Genomic DNA, 21,501 nt, shown 5'->3' on the forward strand with positions numbered 1-21,501 from the left:
GCATGGTGATGTATGCCTTTAATCACAGCCCTCAGGATGCAGAAGCAGTGGATCTCTGATTTGGAGGCCAGCCTGGTCTATATAGCAAGTTTCAGGCTAGCCAGGTCTGCATAATAAGATCCAATCTCAAAAAGGGTAGGGGTGGGGCCGACATGGGCAGCAATGTCTTAGTCATGGAGCTGAAAGGCTAAAGCTTGAACTCAAGTCAAAGCTTTTTGCCAGCCCACACCATTCCCATTCGTGTTTCTGGCCTGTGGAACCTAGGAGGGTGGGACCAACTCATCCATGCTGCATGAAGTTGGTTTTGCGAGCAAAGTTGTCTCCATTGAAGGAAAGACGGGTGGCTAAAGGCCCCAGCGTGGCTCCCAGAGGTCTTTCCTGTTACGGTGTAGCTGTGGAGGGAGGGAGGGAGGGAGGGAGGGAGGCATTACTCACCAGGCTTTCTCTCCTGTTCAAAAGGAAAGCTGCAGTCCTCTCAGACAGCGTCACACAGCCAGCTCTGAGATCACATTCTGTTAACCACCTACGCAGATCCGTCGGAAAGCCGAGCGAGCCTTGGCTTGCAAGCTTAATAAGTTGAAATGAAACACTCGCACATGTGAGTTCAAGTTGTTGCACATGCTTGTGTTGCAGATGGCTGCCAGGGAGTCGACTGGGCAGGGACAGCCAAGAAAACCGCGATAGTTTGATAGTTTCGTTTGCTCTTTGACACAAAGTATGCCTGCACTGCCTAGGTAGCCCTAAATTCCTGGGCTCATGTCCAACTCCTGCCTCAACCTCCAGGACTACAGTTGGGAGTATTTGGAATTGAACCTAGGGCTCACATATGCTAAATGTGCATTCTACCACTGGTCTACATTCCCTGCCCGCAGGACCACATTAAATAATAGTTTAATAATAAATAATAAACGGCTCTTTTCAGTTGCTTTTGGTTGAATCCTCCTGAGGGAAAGTGCACGTGTTGATCAAGGTTAGGGTATCATGTACACGAGAAAAGAAGCCAGGACATTACAGCGAATGTTTCACGTGCTCGAAGCAAACATCCATCTGTACCAAGTTTTTCCCGTGTCACTGTTGCCAGTCACAGAAGATGGAGAGGCTCTGGTTTGAGGGGAGTGGTTGGGTGGAGGCTGGTAAAGGTTACCTTTGTGCTATGTGTCTCAGTCACTATTGTATTGCTGTGAAGAGACACCATGACCAAGGCAACTCTTATCAAGAGAGCTTTTAGTTGGGGTCTTGCTTACAGTTTGAGAGGTTTACTTGATTATCATGGCGGAAGCATGGCAGCACTCATTGTGCTGAGAGCTACATCCTGATCTGTCTGCCGAGTGAGAGGGAACTGGGCCTGGCAGGGGCTTTTGAAATTTCAAAGCTCCTCCCAGTGACAAACTTCCTCCAACAAGGCCACATCTCCAAATCCATCTCATAGTTCCACTCCCTGGTGACCAAGAATTCAAATATGTGAACCTGTGGGGGCCATTCCTACTCAACCCACCACAGGGAGGTTAATGAAGTTAACTTCTGATGGCCTAGTGTTAGGACTGGCTCGAGCCTGGTCTAGAGAAGGCTTTGCGGTATGCTCTCAACCAAAGACGACACATGGCAGAGGCCCTGCTCCAACACATGGGGTGAGTTTCCCCGTATCTGCATCTCACTGAGATCAGAAGGCAGGAGCTGGACAGGCACGTGAGTTCTAGGGAATGACCGTCCCCCACGTGACTTTGTAGCATCACTTGTCCCCTCTTAAAAATAGTCATCACACACCGGGCGGTGGTGGTGCATGCCTTTAATCCCAGCACTCGGGAGGCAGAGCCAGGCGAATCTCTGTGAGTTCGAGGCCAGCCTGGTCTTCAAAGCGAGTTCCAGGAAAGGCGCAAAGCTACACAGAGAAACCCTGTCTCGAAAAATCAAAAAAAAAAAAAAAAAAATAGTCATCACAGAAGCTGGGTGTGGTGGTGTGTGCCTTTAATCCCAATGCTCAGTAAGCAGAGAGATGTGGATCTCTTTGAGTTACAGGACAGCCAGAGCTACATAGTGAGACCCTGTCTCACTTAAAAAAAAATTTTTTTTACAGTCCTGGGCACTGGCCACCATCTCAGGCCACATGGTCTTTGCTGTTTCTGCTTCTGTGGATACTCTGCTCCATCCTGCTCTCTGCAGATTGGCCTCCTTGACAACGCACGACCTGTGTTCTGGCAGAAATGAATGCTCAGGGTTCCAATTTTTTGGGGTAATATTTTATTTTGTATATGGGGATTTTGCCAGCGTGTATGTATATGTACCACTTGTGAACAGGCCCATACAGTCCAGAAGATGGTGTCAGAGCACCTGGAGTTAACAGATGGTTGTGAGCAATGGAAACTGAACCCGATTCCTCTAGAAGAGCACCAAGTGTTCCTCAACACTGGGCCCTCTCTCCAGCTCCAACTCCCCCCCCCCCTTTTTTGGGGGGGGTTGGTTTTTTTCTTAATGCTTAAATCAAACCTTTACATATTCTAATCACACACTCTAGCTTTACATGGCTGTCAGGCCAACCCATTGCCCCCTGTTTCTAGATCAGTGGTTCTGAGGTCTGAGTTGCACAACTAAAGAGGACAGTGAGGAATGATTAGCCAATAATGGTGGACTTTTGAAGAAAACGACCATTCCAGTTCTAGAATCCCTGTGACTCCTTTGTGCAGAGAACAGAATACGCAGTCTAGAGAACAGTAGCTTACGTGGTAAGCTGTATGAAGGACTTAACTGCTTGTGTGTGTAATGAGGAAAGAAGCCGAGCATGGTGGTGCAGGCCTGTAGTCCCAGCAATCAGGAGGGCAAAGGCAAGAGATGAGAAGTGCATGAGTGGGGCTAGCCTGAGCTACATAGACTGTCTCTAAACACAACCAAAAAAAAAAAAAAAAAAAAAAAACCCTAAATTGCACCAGGTAGTGGATTTGCACACCTTTAATCCCAGCAAATCTGTGAGTTCGAGGCCCGCCTGGTCTACAGAGCAAGTTCCAGGACAGCCAGGCTACACAGAGAAACCTTGTCTCGAAAGGACCTTAAATTGCAGTTGGAGCAGCAATTATCCACCAGTGACACAGTTGTTAGCCACAATTTAGAAGTTCCTGACCTCATTTCTGGCAGGTCGCCCTTGAACTCACATATTGCTAGTGTGCACTAATAAGGCATTGTCAGCAGGTCAGAAATGTGACAGCCTTTCTGCAGACACAGGAGCAGGAAAAGCATTCACACGTGTCTTTTTAGTGGAACACAGGCCTCATACACCTGGTACCATGGCCCCCTTCAGTCCCTGGATTCTCTGATACACCTGCTCACCAGAATCCTGGTGGGAGATCAGGGCAAATACAGGCTACTAGCCCCTACTGAGACACATCCCTCGGAAGGAGCCCCCACATCCTTATTCTCACAAGGTTCCAATCACTGCTAATGGCCAGCCAAGACTCAAAACAACTCAGTTTGTCATCCACTGTCAACTAGACAACTAAGCGTCATTTGGTGGAGGTTTTCCTGGTCATGGACAGCTCATAGGAAACTTCAAGGCTTTCCTGAAGAAACTCAGTGACACCCCAACTACTACACATCCCTGCACCCCCTACCCTGGGAACTCAAAAGGGAACCCACACTGACAGAGCGAACCTTGACATAAGCCTCTATTCTCTCCTGGAACCACAGATAAAAGGACACATCCTTGGTCTAGCACTAGAGAGGCAGAGGCAGGTGGATCTCCGAGTTCAAGGTCAGCCTCGTCTACAGAGCAAGTTCCAGGAGACCCAGGGCTACACAGAGAAACCCTGTGTTGAAAAACCAAACCAAACCAAAAAAGAAAGGAGACAAGTGTTCTTGGGCTACACCATAAAGTTGCATCCTGATGAGCCTGTCACAATTTGCAAATTGCTTTAATTCAGCCCAGCCTAGCAACACTGTTCACTATGGAATGTGTTGTTTACCTTGTGCTGGGGTAGCTGCCTGGATGCTGCCATACCATATCAAATTGCATGTCACTGCCCAGGGAACAGATCCAAATTCAAAACTCAGAGTACAGTTTCTGCAGAGTGTGAAGCGCTTTCACACCCTCCTAGCATCCAACCATTGAGTTGGGCCTCTTCTCAACAGTGCCAGAAGGGGAGAGAAGGATATGGAGCAGCTTGGCTCAGTGCCTGCCACAGAGCAGACGAACGGCCAGTAAATGTTCAGTGTGGAATCTGCTTTCCGAGCTGGGTAGCCTGCAGTTCACGGTTCACTTTTAGCCACTTCACAGGAAATGATTGAAAATCCATTAATAGATGAAAGAGACCAAGGAAACCTGGTACTGGTGTGTGTGTGTGTGTGTGTGTGTGTGTGTGTGTGTGTGTGTGTGTGTGTGTGTGTGTGTGTGTAGTGATTATCAAACAGACCTAATAGTAACTCCAATTTGGGATGAAACAAATACTTAAAAGGCTTGAAGCCCCAGGTCACTCTTCTAGAGCCCTGTGAGTTAGGTGCCTCTGTGATTGGGTCCTCCCTGCCCCACACCCAATGCCACCAGAGCCACCAAACACATCCTCTCAGCCTCTACTAGCCAGCCCTGAAGTTCCCACCTCTTGCCTGTCACTTTCCGGAATTGTAGTGGTTCTGGAGGTGATTTCCCATGGAGGAAAAAAATGGAGGGTTTCCCCAGGTTGGTCAGGTTACAGATCTCATGGTTCCTTCTCCGACCGCATCTACTCCAGTCTGTTCAACCTCCAAGGTCTGATGTTTCCCAGACAAGAGCACTGGGAGATGACAGAAGGTCTCTTCTCACTCCTGAGAAGGCACTTCAGTCCCTGCCAGGCCCGAGGCACACTGGGATACATCCGGTCCAAAGGTAGATTTGGGTGGGGCCCATGAGATGGCTCAGTGGGTAAAGCCGGGAGCCTGATGACCTGAGTTTGAACCTCAGGACCCACATGGTGGAGGGAAAATACCAACTCCCACAGGTGGTTCTGTGACCTCCATCATGTGCCGTGGCTCAGGTATGAACATACACACACATAAAATGTAATTGTTTTAAAAAATAGAAGTGTGTGTTTGATGCCAAGTCCTTACCACGTATGCACCTTGGTGTCCATAGCAAACAATGAGAGGCCCCTGACCTGGTGAGACCTACAAGGAACTGGAGACTTTTTTTCTTTCCTGCAATTGATATTCTGGTCCACTCAGCCTTTATGACAAACCACCATACAATGAGTGGCCTACAAGCAGCAGAAATCTGGGCTTGTGGCATGGCTTGTCAGGGAAAGGCATTCACCACCAAGCCTGAGAACTTTAGTTCTCTCTCAGGGCCCCCAAGGTGGAAGGAGAGGACCAACTCCCAAAAGTTTGTGGTCCGACCTGCCCGCATGCGCCGTGACCTGCAGCCACCCACACACACACACAAATAAATACTTAAGTAAATGGATGTAATTTAACATGGAGGCCTGAAGTCCGTGACCAGGGCTCCCCTGTCATAGGTTCTGGTGAGGGTCTTCTGGTGTGCAGCCTAAACACTTGCTGTCATTACTTAGTGGAAAGAAGGCAAGAAAGTTAGCTGGAGTCCAGTTCATGAAGGGCACTAACCCTGATGCTGAGGACCGCAGCCCCATGACGTCATCTTCCAAAGCCCCTCCTAACATCACCTTTCAGGAGAGAACTTCAACATGAGTTCCAGGGCTACCTAGACATTCGCTCCATCAGTCAGTCATACACCAGGAAGAAGTTTCACATGTGATTCCATAACTTGTTCTTTTGAAAGATGAATAAACCTTATTTTGAAAACAACTGTTTGCTGCCTTCAATCCTCAGCTGAAATGACTGCACAGCTCTGTTCATTTTTTTTTTTTTTTCAAAGTAGAGGCTACACCTACACAGGATCTACTTTTGGGCTTGGAAGAGGGTGGTTAATGCCACAGCTCATGAAGACTAACTTGCCAGTTTAAATTGGGTTGAATAGCAATCCTAGCGTGAGAGCTAAAACACGTATACTGCCCTTGAGCTTGGATGGTAAAATAATAGCGTCATGCAGTTGAGCAAGCTGTAGGGTAGGCTGGGGGCTACCTTTCTAAGGACATCCTGAGGTTGTGTCCGCCTGACCCACGGCAGCTTCATCTGGGTCTCCTGCCTCTGTCTCCTTCAGCAAATCCTACAGGCATGCACCACCACAACCAACTGAGTGTAGCTCGGGCCTAAGCTGGGGCCCACAAGGCCACAGGCAAGTAGCTTTTTCTCGAATTCATACCAAGAACGTTGGGCGCCAGATGTAGCACAAATCTTAACAGGTCTTATTAATAAAAACAAACCTGAGGTCAGAGAATCAGAACAAACCACAGCCACCTCACCTTGCCAGTTCCTCAGCTGATCCTGTTTTCTCAGACTGGAAGCCTCTGAGTCCTCATCCAGAATGAATCTCAGATGAACTGTTGCTCAAAAACCTAAAAGCTTAACCAGGCTCTAGTTCCTGGTTTTCACGCCTTATATACCTTTCTGCTTTCTGCCATCACTTCCTGGGATTAAAGGCGTGAGTCACCATGCCTGGCTGTTTCCAGTGTGGCTTTGAACTCAGAGAGATTGGGATGTATCTCTGCCTCATAGGATTAAAGGCATGTGTGCCACCATTTTCTGGCCTCTGTATCTAGTGGCTGTTCTGTTCTCTGACTCCAGATAAGTTTATTAGGGTGCACAATATTTTGAGGAACACAATATCACCACATACGATTCTTTTTTTAAATAGAATGCATTGGGGCTGGAGAGACGGCTCAGTGGTTAAGAGCTCTGGCTGTTCTTGCAGAGGACCTGGGTTCAGTTCCCAACACATGACATCTCACCACCTGTAACTGGAGTTGCAGGGAATCGAATGCTCCAGGGCACCAGGCATGCATGTGGTGCACATACATACACACAGGCAAGACCCTCATAACAAAAATAAATGCTAAAAATACTTTTAAAAGCATGTGTATCCACTTTGGAGGCAGAGGTAAGCAGATCTCTGTGAGTTCGAGACCAGCCTGGTCTACAAAGCGAGTTCCAGGACAGGCTCCAAAGCTACACAGAGAAACCCTGTCTCAAAACAAACAAACAGAAAAAAAGCATGTGTATCTTTGTGGATGTGGTGGCTCACACCTTTAAATCCCAGTACTTGGGAAGCAGGCAGAGGCAGATGGATCTCTGTGAGTTCATGGTCAGTCTGGTCAACATTGTGAGTTCCAGGGTAGCCAGGACTATGTAGAGAGACCATGTCTAAAAGGGGGGGAAATGTGTATCTTGAAAGTAGAAGGGGTAGTTTTGGGTAGAGAGACCACGGAGAGGGGAGAATTAGTGGTGGTGGAGGGTAGCAGTGGGCAAATATAAGCAATGTACAATGATGTGCATACATTAAAATGCCATAGAAAATGGTTCGAAAAAAGTAAGCCTGTAATCTCAGCATCTCAGAAAGCTGAGTCAGAAGGAATAAAGGGCAGCCTGGGCTAAACAGCAAGGCTGGGATGTAGCTCAGTCGGCAGAGTGCTTGCCTAACATGTAAGAAGTCCTGCATTTGATCTCAAGGACTACATAAAACATGGCGGTCCATGCCTGTAATCCTATCACTTGGGATGTGGTGGGTGGAGGATCAGCCCAGGCATCCTCGGTATTTGAGGGTTCAAGGTCGGGCCAGGTTACATGGGACTCTGTCTCAAAGGAAGAGGGAGGTGGTGTGTATCTATTTTAGTCCTTTTTTTTTTTTTTTTTTTTTGGTTTTTCAAGACAGGGTTTCTCTGTGTAGTTTTGGTGCCTTTCCTGAATCTCACTCTGTAGCCCAGGCTGGCCTCGAACCCACAGAGATCCGCCTGGCTCTGCCTCCTGGGTGCTGGGATTAAAGGCGTGTGCCACCACCGCCCGGTGGCCGCAGAGTTTTAATTGTGCTGGGATCAATGGCTCTTTAATTCGTAAGCAACGCCTCAGCTGTTGACCAAAGTTAAGGCTCTTCACTGAGTGACCGTCAGGGCCCTCTCTCTGCTTTTTACTATCTTCCAGATTCACTCAGGTTAGGACTCCGAGTTCATAGCCGGTCTCCAGTGCTAGGATGGCTTAAACCCTTTGCCTTGGTCCCCTGAGAAAAAAATAATATAAGAAATTACCCCAGCTACCCTTCAAGGTGGCCAGCGTCAGGTCATGCAAGGAAAGACCTGGGTTGTTCATTATACAGAGAAGTGACTCAGCAGCTGACCTCTAGTGATTTTTATTGCGCAATATAACTCACTGTGTGCTAGAAGAATCAGCTGGCAGAAAGAAGAGACATGTTCCCAAGCAGACGTAGGTGACTTGTTCCCCTTAACACGCTGTGATTGTGAGGGATAGATGATGATGACGATGATGATGATGATGATCATGATCATGATAACAATGTGTGTTCTGCTAAAGACAGGACATCACAGGACTGTAAAGAGTGCTTGCTATTCTTGCAGAGGACCCGAGTTTAATTCCCAGCACCCACATGGTGACTCACAACCATCTGTAACTCCAGTTCTAGGGTATCTGATGCCTCCTTCTGACCTCCAAGGCCACCAGGCATGCATGTGGTACACAACATATATGCAGGCAAGACACACATAAAATAATTTTAAAAAAAGATAGGCCATGCCCCTCCCACACACACACACACACACACACACACACATCAAGAGATTGCTTGCTAATGAGTAATTGCACTCCTAAGAACTAAGTCTCTGGGACGCTTTTTTCTCTTTTCTCTTTCTGTTTTGTTCTGTGTTCTTTAGAATTCACCCTGTAGCCCAGGCTGACCTCAAACTCCCGCAATCCTGCTTCAGCTTCCCAAGAGCTGAGATTTTCCTGGAAGCGGCTGCTCCAGCCCAGACAGTCCGATGATTGCAGAAGCGGCTGTGCTTCCCTGAACCCTCCTGAAAGGGAAATCCGGGCTGACACCCTTGGCTGACACCACCCTGGCTCGTGACCTACAAAACTTCAAGATGATGCTTGTTGTCTTAAAACGAGGGTTATTTTGTAACACTAGTATATAATTAATACAGTGAGTCATGGTAAACAAGATGCAAGCAATTAGCATATATTTCAAAATAAAAGCTGCCTACTTTGAATTCTTTTTACATTGGGGTTGCAGTTGCCATGGTGTGTGTGTGTGTGTGTGTGTGTGTGTGTGTGTGTGTGTGTAGGTCAAAGACAACGTTCAATTTTCAGAATCAGTTCTCTCCCTGTGGGTTCAGAATGCCAAACTAAAGTTGTCAGACTTGGTGGCAAGTACCTTTACCTTTTTCTGACCTCACCAGCCCCAGAATCCATATATATGTAGTGAGTGTGTGTGTGTGTGTGTGTGTGTGTGTGTGTGTGTGTGTGTGTGTGTGTGTGTATGCACATAAGACAGGGCACAGGTGTGGAGGTCAGGGGCCAACTCTCTGGCATTCTCTCCTGTCATTTCATGGATCCAAGTATGAAACTCAGGTAGGCAGGCCTGTATGCTAGCCTATATCACCGGCCGTCTTTCTGCCTCTATTCAGGATTTTTTTTTTACCTTACAACACGTGATTAATAGGGGCTTAGTTCACTCACAACCCTCCTCTATGGATGTACATGCCGCCACCCATATTCCTCTGTTCATTCATGATTCCGTGGGTTGTAACTGGCCATTGCTTAAGAACCCCCCAGGGAGTAGGACAAATTGAGAGGGTGGGCTGAGCACTTCGTTACTTACTAAGCAATAGCAAACTACACCTAAAAACAAAGTCAAGAATCTGGAATCCAGCAGTGAGCGCTGGGCCTGCCTTGCTCCAGTTCCTACCAGCGAACCTCCGGTTCTCAGTCCCGTGTCCCGTCCCCGTGTCCACCCCCATCCCCCACTCCCTTACCCCCCCCCCCCCCCCGCCCCACTCCCGTCTCATGGTCCTTTCCAGGCACCAGACCCCCAAGAAATCCTGCGGTCCACCTTTTGTACTTCAATGTACCTTGGCTTCTTCAGGCAGCAAACTTGAGCTCCCTCTGCTGGCCTTCTCATGAAGCGCATCACCCTTTTAAACAGGCGAGGCACGTACAGAGTTAATGGGATGAACCGGTTTTCCTGACACACGCGGTACGTGCAGAAGCTGGAAGTATGGTATCCAAAAGGGGGGGGGGGGGACCCAGCCACCTATGAGCTGTTTTACTCAGTTACAGATTTCTCATTCCTTGCCACATTTATCTAGATGTCGATAGAGTGCAAATAGGTTATTATTGACTGTTCTAATTTTAATAAGATTACAGTCTCATTGCCCAGTTTAATTCCCCCGGGAAGGCTCAGAAAATAGATTGCAAAGTTTGTTTTTAAAAAAAATTCTTTTTTGAGAGCTAGGATGCCGGAACTTATTCATTTCTCAGGTTTGCTCTTGTCAGCCCCCCTGGGATGTGATTTCAGGTAGCAAGTCTCTATTTGTTCACCCTCTCTCTCATCTAGAACCCCCAACATTTCATCACGGCTGCCTTTCCCCTTCCTTTGGGGTAGGAGAGGGCAGCAACGATTGAAACGGTCAAACAGCCCCGGGAGTCACTTTCCACACATTGCAGATGTGTGTACAAGGCGTTTCAGACGAAGGGAATTCTGGGATGGCGCCTGTATGATTCACAGCGTGAGTTCTTAAGTCTCTACAGAGAATGCACTCATGGGAAACCCATCCTAACCACTTTGACTATCTCGAATACCTACACAATAAATTAGTAACAGACTTGGACCAAACGTAAACGTCCCAACAGATCCACTTCTCTTCCCGGGGGAATGTTTGGTACCCTTCTGCGTTTGGGAGCGAGACTACGTTCCCCTCCACTTAGCCACGAACCATTTCAACAACGATGCTCAGTAGAATCCCTTTTCTTTGTACCACCTGCCTTCGACTGCAAATTTTCACCTGGATGGATTTTAGCAACATCGAGTTACATGGCTAAGCAACGAGCCAGGCCTGGGCTCCTCCAGTGGGTCGGGCTCCTGCCTCACAAGGAAACGTCACTGGACCAAGAAAAAGCTCCTTCGCCTTCCCTTGGCCTCTTCTTTCCCTGCGCCTCTCCCAATGTGGACCCGCTGACACCTTCCTCCGTCTCAGGGCCACTCGGCGCAACAGGCGCCCCCTGCAGGCGACTCTCCATCACTGACCACCCGGAGAGGCCAGAAGAAGGGTTTTAAAGCCCTGAGTGCCGCGAACCACAAATCGTCTTTTAGGGTCCATTTCTCTCCACCAGGCCAAAGGCAGCTTGTTTATGAAACAGCTGCTACCGCAGTGGCCCACACTCTGTCATCAGGCAGTACCGCTGGAGGAGGAGGAGGAGGAGGAGGAGGAGGAGGAGGAGGAGGAGGAGGAGGAGGAGGAGGAGGAGGAGGAGACAGATAAAGTCACAGCGATGAGTTGCCTCCCCGCCCACCCCCCGGCTCATGTGAGCGCCTCCTTAGGGAAAAGAAGCTAAAAGGATGGAGGGGGCTCCCGTTTGCCTTGGTTGTTTTTTAAAGCCACATATAGCTCTGTCTCCAGGACAAGGCAGGGCACCGGAGCCACCTCCCGGTGTGCCCCTGCTGCGGGCCTGACCCACTACTCTACACAGCTGGGCCGAGTTCCTGAAAACCAGACACTCGGAGTCAGGAGCACCGAGGACCCATACAATAACCTCCTTTCTCCCGCTAGCCCCCTGGGTGTGAGGCTAGTGATGATGATCTGAGATTTCTCTAGATCAGCCAGACCACTAGGCGCTTCCTATCCCAGGGGTGTTCAGCGTGTTTCCTAGCAGATGGGACACTGGGCCAAAAAGCAGACTGGGGATAGCTTTAGAGTTAGAACTCTGGTTCGTTCCAATTATCTTTAACAACTGCTGTGATCAACACCATAATCAACTTGTGGGGAAGGGGTTTCTTTTATCTTACAGCTCTCAGTGACATCATCATCACTGAAGGAGAGGCCGGCACTGAGGCAGAGACGTGGAAGCGTGTTGTTTACTGACTTGTTCAGTCTGATTTTTATTTTTACAGCACTCCGGACCACCTGCTCAGCATCCACAGTGGGACGACCCTTCCACATCAATCATCAATCAAGACAATGCCCCCACAGACTTGCTTACGGGCCAATCTCAGGGAGGCATTTTCTCAGCTGAGGTTCCCTCTTCCCAGATGACCCTGGTTTGTGTCACAACGACAAAAAACTAACCAGCATGGGGGGAAGTGGTGGCCCTTTTAGGGGGGCTGGTTTAATTGGAGAGTTAAGTCTTGGGTGGGTGTCCTCGAAGGGGATGTTGGTACCCTAACTCCTCCTCTTCCTCTTTGCTTCCTTGACACCATGAAGTAGGCATCTTCTTCTGCTCCCACGTGCTCTTGCTCTGTTACAGGCCCCCAAACAGTAAGTCAGGCATGAGCAAAGACCTCCAGAGCTGTGACCCAGAATAACCCTTTCCTCTCCATAAGCTGGTTCTCTCGGGCAATTTGTCACAGTGACGGGAAGCTGAGCAACATGTCTGATGTTTCCTCTCAGTCATTTTCAGTCCACAGACCCTTATCCTGCTCCTCAACGACACACTGCCAGCTCCCTCTCTTGTATTGGGAGCTGGCACAATCCCTGCTCCTCTGATACAACACTCCACTGCAGCAGTCCCCTCATGGCAATGGAGGACTTGCTGGCTCAAGTCCGCCTTCCCGTTCCAAGAAAGAGACACGGGTAAGCTTTCTTCAGCACATCTCCCACCCATTTCCCCCATCACTGTTGGCGACAGACGTTCAGCCTCTCTCCCTCCCCTGGCGACCCCCTCCCCAGCCTCTTCTTCCTCTACTCACACCTGCTCTGCCCCTGAGTATCCATGTGACTACCTTCTCCATTCCTCCTCAGTTCTGTTTGGAATCGAACACAGAACTCTTTACTCCTGGGCCACTGTCTTTTACAAGAGGTCTTTCCCAACCAACCACAGAAAATTGCAACTCCGTTCTTTGTCTAACATGCCAGCCCCTCCTGAGAGGATGTGTATGAGCCTGCTGTTGTAGTCCACCGCCTCTGGGCACCGATTTAAAATGTGTAAATTCCACAGGTTGGAGGGGTAGCTTTGTGTTGGAGTGCTTACCTAGCATGTAGGAGGCCCTAGGTTCGATCTCCAGCTCTCTAAACCAAAACAAAGAAAGCACAGCTAAGTTTTGTGAGAGCATTAGCTTCTGCGCCTAGACTACAGTTCAAGGCGTTTCCTTCGAGGCGCTTCACAAACAGCTGCTCAGCCCGAGAGCAGGCCCGTGGTGCTCACAGAAGGGTTGCTGTGGGGTCTCAGTGCTCACATGCTGGGTGGCTCAATGTGTCTTTGTGGAAAGATACCAAACATCACAAACGTACACACTGCACACAGGAGTGACAGGAGTGACGGCCGGCCATTTTGTCACTAATGGACGCTCTGTGGCCTGGATATTTCGAATGTAAGTAGCACTCTTCGTCCCGTTAATGTCTCAGTGGTTACTGGGTCTGCCATAGCTCTTCTTATTTAACATAACACACATTTGGATCTTAAATATTATAATAGTATTTCGACATAATTGACATATTTTTAAAATCCTTAGTTTACACATCTTGGGTATTTGTTTGTTTGTTTGATTGTTTCTTTGTTTATTTGAGACAGGGTCTCTCTCTGTAGTCCTAGCTCTCCTGGAGCTTGCTATGTAGCCCAGGCTGGCCTTGAACTCATAGAGCTCCGCCTGCCTCGGCCTCCTGAGTGCTGGGATTAAAGGCATGCCCTACCACGCCTGGCTATTTTATGAGTCTTATGGAATATTTTTGGGACTGGAGAGATGGTTCAGTAGTTATGAATGCCAGTTGCAGAGTTCACTTCCCAACACTCACATCGGGCAGCTCAGAGCCACCTGTAACTCTGACTCCGGGCGACCCGACCTCTTCTTCCATCCTTTGTGGCACCCACACTCATATATTTCATAAAGTTAAAAAGAAAATAGGAGACATTCATGACTCAGGGGGAAAAAATAAAGCCATTTCGTTTTGTCTCACACCTGTAATCTCAGCCCTAGAAAGATTGAGGCAGGAGGATCGCCACAAGTTCAAGCCCAGCCAGTATTTCAATTTAAGATTCTGTCTTAGAAAACTAAGCCTATGAAAACCACAGGCAGTGAGCAGAGTCAGCCTGAGAATAAACCATACGGGCTGCAGCTGGCAACATCGGCCCCAAACGCTAGATACGGAACTACAGAATTTAATGTGTGCCTTGGGGGCATGTGTCTCGCTCTCAACCCATTTGTGCTGGTTAGTGTTTTCTGTCAACGTGACACAAACTAGGGTCATCTGGGAAGAGAACCTCAGCGGAGAGACTGTCTCCATCAGTCTGTAGGCATGTCCGAGCCATTTTCTTGGCTGATGATGGATGTGGGAGGACCCGGCCCACTGTGGGCGGTGCCACCCCCCGGCACGTGGTCCTAAGGTGCATGAGGAAGCAGACTGGGCGAGCCACGGGGAACAAGCCAGTAAGCTGCTCTCCTCCTTGGGTCCACTTCAGTTCCTGCCTCCAGACTCCTTCCCTTCGTGATGGGCTCATACTGGGACTTGTAAGCCAAATAAACCCTCTCCTCTCTAAATTGTTTTCTGTCCTGGTGTCTTATCACAACCATGGCAACCAGACTGAGACACTGCTCCTCATTTCTGTCTCTGAACCCCATTCCTTCCTTTTAGAATAGAAAGTTTTAATTTGTGTAAATGTACGTTAGAAACACGTAGGTGGTGGCGCACGCCTTTAATCCCAGCACTCGGGAGGCAGAGACAAGCAGATCTCTGTGAGTTTGAGGCCAGCCTGGGCTACACAGCAAGTTCCAGGACAGCTCCAAAGCTACACAGAGGAACCCTGTCTCGAAAAGCAAAATAAAACAAAAACAAAAAGAAGAAAAAAGAAAGAAAGAGAGACAGAGAGGAAGGGAAGTAGGGAGGGAGGGAGGAAGGAAGGAAGGAATATGTACTTTAAAAAAAAATAAAAAATAAAAAAATATAAAACAGGCACACAGCCAAGAGTCTCAGAGGAGACGTTGAACTTGGATTTTTGAGCAATTTCGAACTGTTAAGATGTGGACCCTTACAGATGAATTGGATGCAGTTTGCATTGTAAAGTAGGTGTGAACTTCTTAGGGGAATGTTACGACTTAAGGAGATGTTTGGCTTTCTGTTTTACAAGAGATGGACACTGATGGTTAATCGTGATTATCAGTTTGATTGGATTAAGAGATGCCTCGAAGATTAGTGACATGCACATCCGGCTGTGCCTCTGAGGGCTCCCAGGAAAGACTAATTAAACTAAGGCAGTTAAGAAACACCCTCAGTGTGGGCTGTACTGTGTCTAAATACCACGACTCGAGGTGGAACAAGATGAAGGAGCCCGAAAGCAAGCATAGACACCCCTCATTCTCTGCTCGACCTCACCCTTCTACCACGAAGGACTAAAACCATGAGCCAAAATACATGTTTCTTCCCTCAACTTGTTTTGCTCAAATATTTTGTCACAGCAACACTAAGGTAACTAACACAAAGGTGAAAACTATTTGATTTAGAATTAGAAAGTAGATCACACCAAAAGAAGTTCAGGTTTTTAAAATCCTCACTGTGTTGTTGGTTTTCGTCAACTTGACACAAACCCAGACCTCAACCAAGAAGATGCCTCCATCAGATTGCCTCTAGGCAAGTCTGTAGGGCATTTGCATGATTAATTATGGATGTGGAAGGGTCCAGCCCACTGTGGGTAGCGCCGACCCTGGACAGAGGGTCCTGAGTTGTGTAATGAAAGCAAGGTAAACAATTCAGAAGGTGCAAGCCAATAGCAGCATTCTTTCATACTCTGTTTTAGTTCCTGCCTCCAGGTTCCTGCCTTGAGTTCCTCTGATGATGGATAGTGATGTGTAAACATAAGTCAAATCAATCCTTTCCTCCCCAAGTTGGTCATGTATGTTATCACAGTAATAGAAACCCTAACAAAGACACTGACATATTTTTTTAAAAAAACAACATAATCTTTTTATGAATTATTTACCATTATCTCAACATTTTCTCAATTAATTAAGTCATAAACTAATTCTTCATTCTCCAGATATTTAGAAAAGCATATAAACTGTGTAAGAGGAATTCTAGCTTCTCTCAAAAGTTGAAAAGATCTGCCAGTCCTGGATTTCCATCCTAGTATCCCAACAAAACAACTTTGCAGCACACTTTCATGTGGAACACTGCATTTTCTGCACATTGGCTTCTGGCCACATGTGCTTTATAACTTGTTTCCCACCATCTTTTGTGTGCTGCCTTTTCAGTTACAAGTCACAGCTCTGGGTGAATTGTCACAGTGAGCAGGAGAATTTTCTGGGAGTCATTTAATCAATCATGCAAATGACTGAAAACAATGGAACCAGGTTCCATTAAACACAGAGACTAGAGAGTTGGCTCAGCAGTTAAGAGTGCTTGTAGTTCTTCAGAGGACCAGACTTGGGTCTCCAGCACCCATGGGCTGGCTTGTAGCTCCAGGAAATCAGGCGCTCCCTTCTGGCCTCTGAGGGCAGTTGCACACATGTGCACATACACACACAGAGATACATAAATAAAAAGTAAGTTAAACAAAGCGTATCCCAACTCAACTGTCTTTTATTTGGATTCTAGGAATACCTGTAGCTACTTGGTGCCACCCGTCCCCAGATGGAAAATGACACTGTCAGAGAGGAAGTCAAAGTAAAAAAGATGCAGCGATTACCAGTGACAGATACAACGTTCTTTCTTTTGTAAAACAAACACAAACGTATGGCCTAAAAGGACCCAGGCAAGATTCTTGTCTTTTCCTGAAAAACCAGAAGAGCTCACGGTGTTGGGACTCCCTGCCCTCAGGACACAGTCCCCTGGAGCTGGGTCGGCATACCCTTCTGCCAGGGTGCTTGTCCTCCACTGTACCCAGAGCAGCGGGTTGGAAACCCTGCAGCCAAGCCAGACTGCAGGTGGCCTGCTTCTCTGGCCAAAGGACAGATTTTTGCCAGGGCTTTCGAGTGACAGCTGTCCATCTCTCGTGGAGATTAAAATGGAGAGAACTGTGTCGAGGTAGTCAGTTCATCTACCAAAATAGTCCGTCTTAATTGAAGTTGGAGAACCGCCCCTCAGACCACTCATTAAAATCCAACCCAGCCAGGGGAAGAACCGCTCAGCAAAGCTCCGCGGTGGGGGAGGCGGAGGGCGGGCTGTCGACTGAGGAGGATGCGGGGGCCCTCTAGTGGGAGCTGCTATTTCTCTGGCCCTTTCAAGATGAATTAGGTGGTTTGGAGAGGGGCTGCCTCTCAAAAGGTACAACGCCTGCCCGTAACTCGGGCAGAACGGCCAGAGGAGCAAGGAAAAATCTTCGGTGGCTGCATGGGTCAGTGGGGCTCTGTTGTAAGCTGCGGTGGTGAGAGGCGGGGTTCCCAGAGGGAGACCCTTCTCTCACGCACTGAAAACCAGCGAGGGCTGAAATATTAAGGACTAATTAGGTATGGCAACTCACTGGCAATGCGAACGATGTTTTAAGAAAGCTGCTTGGAACCTAGAAGTCGGCCCAAAGGCAGTCATTTTTATTTTATAATTATGGAAAACTTCAATACATAAAGTGCTCCCCTACGCCTTTAGCAGTTATCAGGGCAAAGCCAGTCTGCTATCCAGCATCCACCTCTCCCTTTGCATACTGTGGGAGAATGAGTCCTCTGAGAAAATGGTCTTTGAAAGACGGAGGCCACCGCCCGCCCCCAACTCCTCTGATGTTGGCGCCACCAGTTTATTGTATAGTTCGTTTCAATCATCAAGCATGTATGCTTTGCACTTTGCATGGCCCTTTGCACACCAGAAGAGGGCATTGGATCCCGTTATAGACGGTTATGAGCTGCCATGTAGATGCTGGGAATTGAACTCAGGACCCCTAAAAGAACAGCCAGTGCTCTTAACCACTGCACCATCTCACCAGTCCCTGTCTCTTTCTTTCTTTTTCTTTCTTTCTTTCTTTCTTTCTTTCTTTCTTTCTTTCTTTCTTTCTTTCTTTCTTTCTTTCTTCTTCTTCCTTTCTTTCCTTTCTTTCTTTCTTTTCTCTCTCTCTCTCTCTCTCTCTCTCTCTCTCTCTCTCTCTCTCTCTCTCTCTCCTTTCTTTTTTGTTGTTTGTTTGTTTGTTTTTAAGATGGGGTCTCTCTGTGCACCCTTGACTGGCCTGGAACTCACTCTGTAGACCAGGCTGGCCTTGAACTCACAGAGATCTGCCTGTTTCTGCCTCCAGGACAACCAGGATTGCTTCACAGAGAGATCCTGTCTCAAAAAAAAATAAAAATAAAAATAAAAAAAGTTTTTTAAAAATGTAGTTTTCCTCCATCCTTATTTTTTCTTTCATTTTCCCTTGGCCAAGTCGTTTGTCCTTTCAAAATCTCCAGTTCTTTAACGATTGTACGGAGATCAGAGAAAGCAGCCTCCCTCAGGAGTTGCTGTGATTCGCTATTTGAATGTTGCCTGGGTTCGAGCTCCGGTTTTTCTAGGTGACTTTCTAATCCAGTTGCCTAGTATCAAGAGCACAGGCGCACTGCTGCGGTTTCTTCCCCTGGTGGTTGAAGTTGTTATTTCAATGGAAAGCATTTCTTACATCTTTAAAAAGCCACACCCAGCATTTTGTGTGAACCTAAGTAACAATAAAAGTTTAGAACTTATTACTGTTTGTGACTTGTGTTAACTTGTAAACCTTCAAATCCAGTTCCTCTTATGGATTTTCTTTTCTTTTCTTTTCTTTTTTCTTTTCTGAGATGGGGTTTCTCACTATGTAGCCCCATCTGGCCCGGAACTCACTATGTAGACCAGGCTTGGCCTTGAACTCACAGAGATCTGCCTGCCTCTGCTGTGGATGATTGATTGATAAATAAAACACTGATTGGCCAGTAGCGAGGCAGGAAGTATAGGCGGGACTAGCAGAGAAGAGAATTGAGAGAACAGGAAGGCAGAGAGGAGGAGACACCAGCCTGCATCCAGGAAGCATCATGTAGAGGCAGCAGATAAAGCCACAGAATACGTGGCAAAGTATAGATTAATAGAAATGGGCTGAGTATAAGAGTAAGAACTAGACGCCGGGCGGTGGTGGCGCACGCCTTTAATCCCAGCACTCGGGAGGCAGAGCCAGGCGGATCTCTGTGAGTTCGAGGCCAGCCTGGGCTACCAAGTGAGTTCCAGGAAAAGGCGCAAAGCTACACAGAGAAACCCTGTCTCAAAAAACCAAAAAAAAAAAAAAAAAAGAGTAAGAACTAGACAATGGTAGGCCTGAGCTAATGGCCAAGCAGTTTAAATAATATAAGCATCTGTATGTTTATTTTATAAGTGGGCTACAGGACTGCTGGGGTTTGGCGGGACTCGGAGAGAAAAACTCTAGCTACATGCCTCTATGCTGGGATTACAGGTGTTGCCACCACATGCAACCTCAGTGCTCCTCCTGAATTGTCAGATCTGGTGCAGGATTTCCTGGGGTGGCAGAAAATGCTGTGGTGAGACAACCTTTAGACTCAGGTGCCACAGGGGTTAAGTGAGGAATTGGTCTCTCTGGTTCCTTGTGTTTTAAACCCTGTTGTCACTGCAGACTTGCCCCAGGCCACAGGGAGCTAAAGCAAGTGCCCAGTCCTAATCTCCAGACAGCTCAGCTGCAGCATCTTCAAACTAATCTTTAAAAAGCAAGTGGTGGGTTGGGGATTTAGCTCAGTGGTAGAGCGCTTGCCTAGCAAGTGCAAGGCCCTGGGTTCGGTCCTCAGCTCTGGAAAAAAAATAAAATAAAAAGCAAGTGGTGCAGAAGGATTTCGAAAGGCAGGCAAACGTTTTGCAAATTTTTGAAAAGGGAGGTGAAATGTTTGGGTCCAAGAGTCAAAAGTCAAAAAAGGCTAAAGGTCAGACCAGCGTTGACCAAAGCGAGTTCACAAGTTCACACGTAGTCCACAGTCCGGGGGCAGAGATGTGGGTAAGTGCTGAGAGATTCTAAAGACCGTTTAACAGAACTACAGTGCTCACTGACTCGGGAGGCAGAGACAGGCAGATTTCCATGAGTTCGAGGCCAGCCTAGTCTACAGAGCGAGTTCCAGGACAGGCTCCAAAGCTACAGAGAAGCCCCGTCTCCAAAAACAAACAAACAAATAAAATCAAATTGTCAAATACTAAATATTTCCAACTACATGTTGTACGTTTTAGTTTGCAAATAGCGTTTCCAAGGGCTCAGGCTGTATGTCACCTGGTAGAGTGACTGCCCACAGGCACAAATCTCTGCGTTTGACCCCTTCAGGGCATGAACCTGGATGGTGGCACTGGTCTGTAATCCCAACACTTCAAGAGAGGCGAAGGCAGGAGAATTAAAAGCTCCACGTCATCTTGGCTACAGTTGAGGTAAACCCGGGATACAGGCGATCCAGCCTCAAAAAACAAGCTAAATAGAAACAACCCTTCGAATAATGAATTGCTATTACATGTTGTATGTTTTATAGCCTATTATATATTTTATTATATGAGCTCAGTGGCTTAGAGAACTGCTGTGCGGCATGAGGGCCTGAGTTTGAATACTGAGCACCCAGGTAAAAAGGTGGGCGTGGCTACAGCCATGCCTATAACTCCAGCGCTGTGAGGGACAGAGACACCACCAGAGCTTGCTGGCTGCCAGCCTAGCTCCAGATTCAGCGAGAGACCCTATCTCAAGGGAATAAGCGAGGAGTGAAGGACTGCCCCCAATGGCCTCTGCCTTGCGCATTGGTGGCATTGGTGTGAGGGACAGGAGTGAGATAGATTCCCTGGTAGGCAGACAGGTACAGAGAGAGGGCCCTGACTAGGATAAAGGTGGTCCGTTTCCAAGATGGCCAGCTTCCTTCCTCGTCCTCCTGACCAGAGACAAAAGCCTGGCAGATTAAAACAAAGGCCTTGTGGGCTGTTTCACTGCCAGCAGGGCCCCTGCTGATGGACAGGCTCAACAGATTCAAGGGTGGATTAGCATATGATTGCACAACAGTTTCGGACCAATCAATCAGCCATCTTGTCTTTCTTCAAACTGACCAACCCCAAATCAGGGGAGGAAGACCCTTTAGAGACGTAAAATCCCCCTCCCTGGAGAGGAGACTGGACTTGCGGCTTCCTGAGTGCCCACTCTGCTTTTCCAAGGGCCCTTTCCTCTTTGTGTCTTCTGCACATGCGTGTGTTTCCTCAACCCTAATAAAAGACTCTCTTCAACTGCTGATTCTGTCTACTCCAGTCTGCTGGATCTGAGATTTCTCCACTGTTACAAATCACATAGATCTCTCCTGCCTTTTAACTCTTTTTTTTTTTTTTTTTTTTTTTTTTTTTGTTTTTCGAGACAGGGTTTCTCCGTGTAGCTTTGCGCCTTTCCTGGGACTCACTTGGTAGCCCAGGCTGGCCTCGAACTCACAGAGATCCGCCTGGCTCTGCCTCCCGAGTGCTGGGATTAAAGGCGTGCGCCACCACCGCCCGGCCCGCCTTTTAACTCTTTAACTGGCAGAGACAATGAACCCAATCAAGA

This window comes from Peromyscus californicus, unplaced genomic scaffold (assembly GCF_007827085.1).
Source record: "Peromyscus californicus insignis strain IS unplaced genomic scaffold, ASM782708v3 Scaffold_12__1_contigs__length_115047231, whole genome shotgun sequence".
Classification (NCBI taxonomy): Eukaryota; Metazoa; Chordata; class Mammalia; order Rodentia; family Cricetidae; genus Peromyscus; species Peromyscus californicus.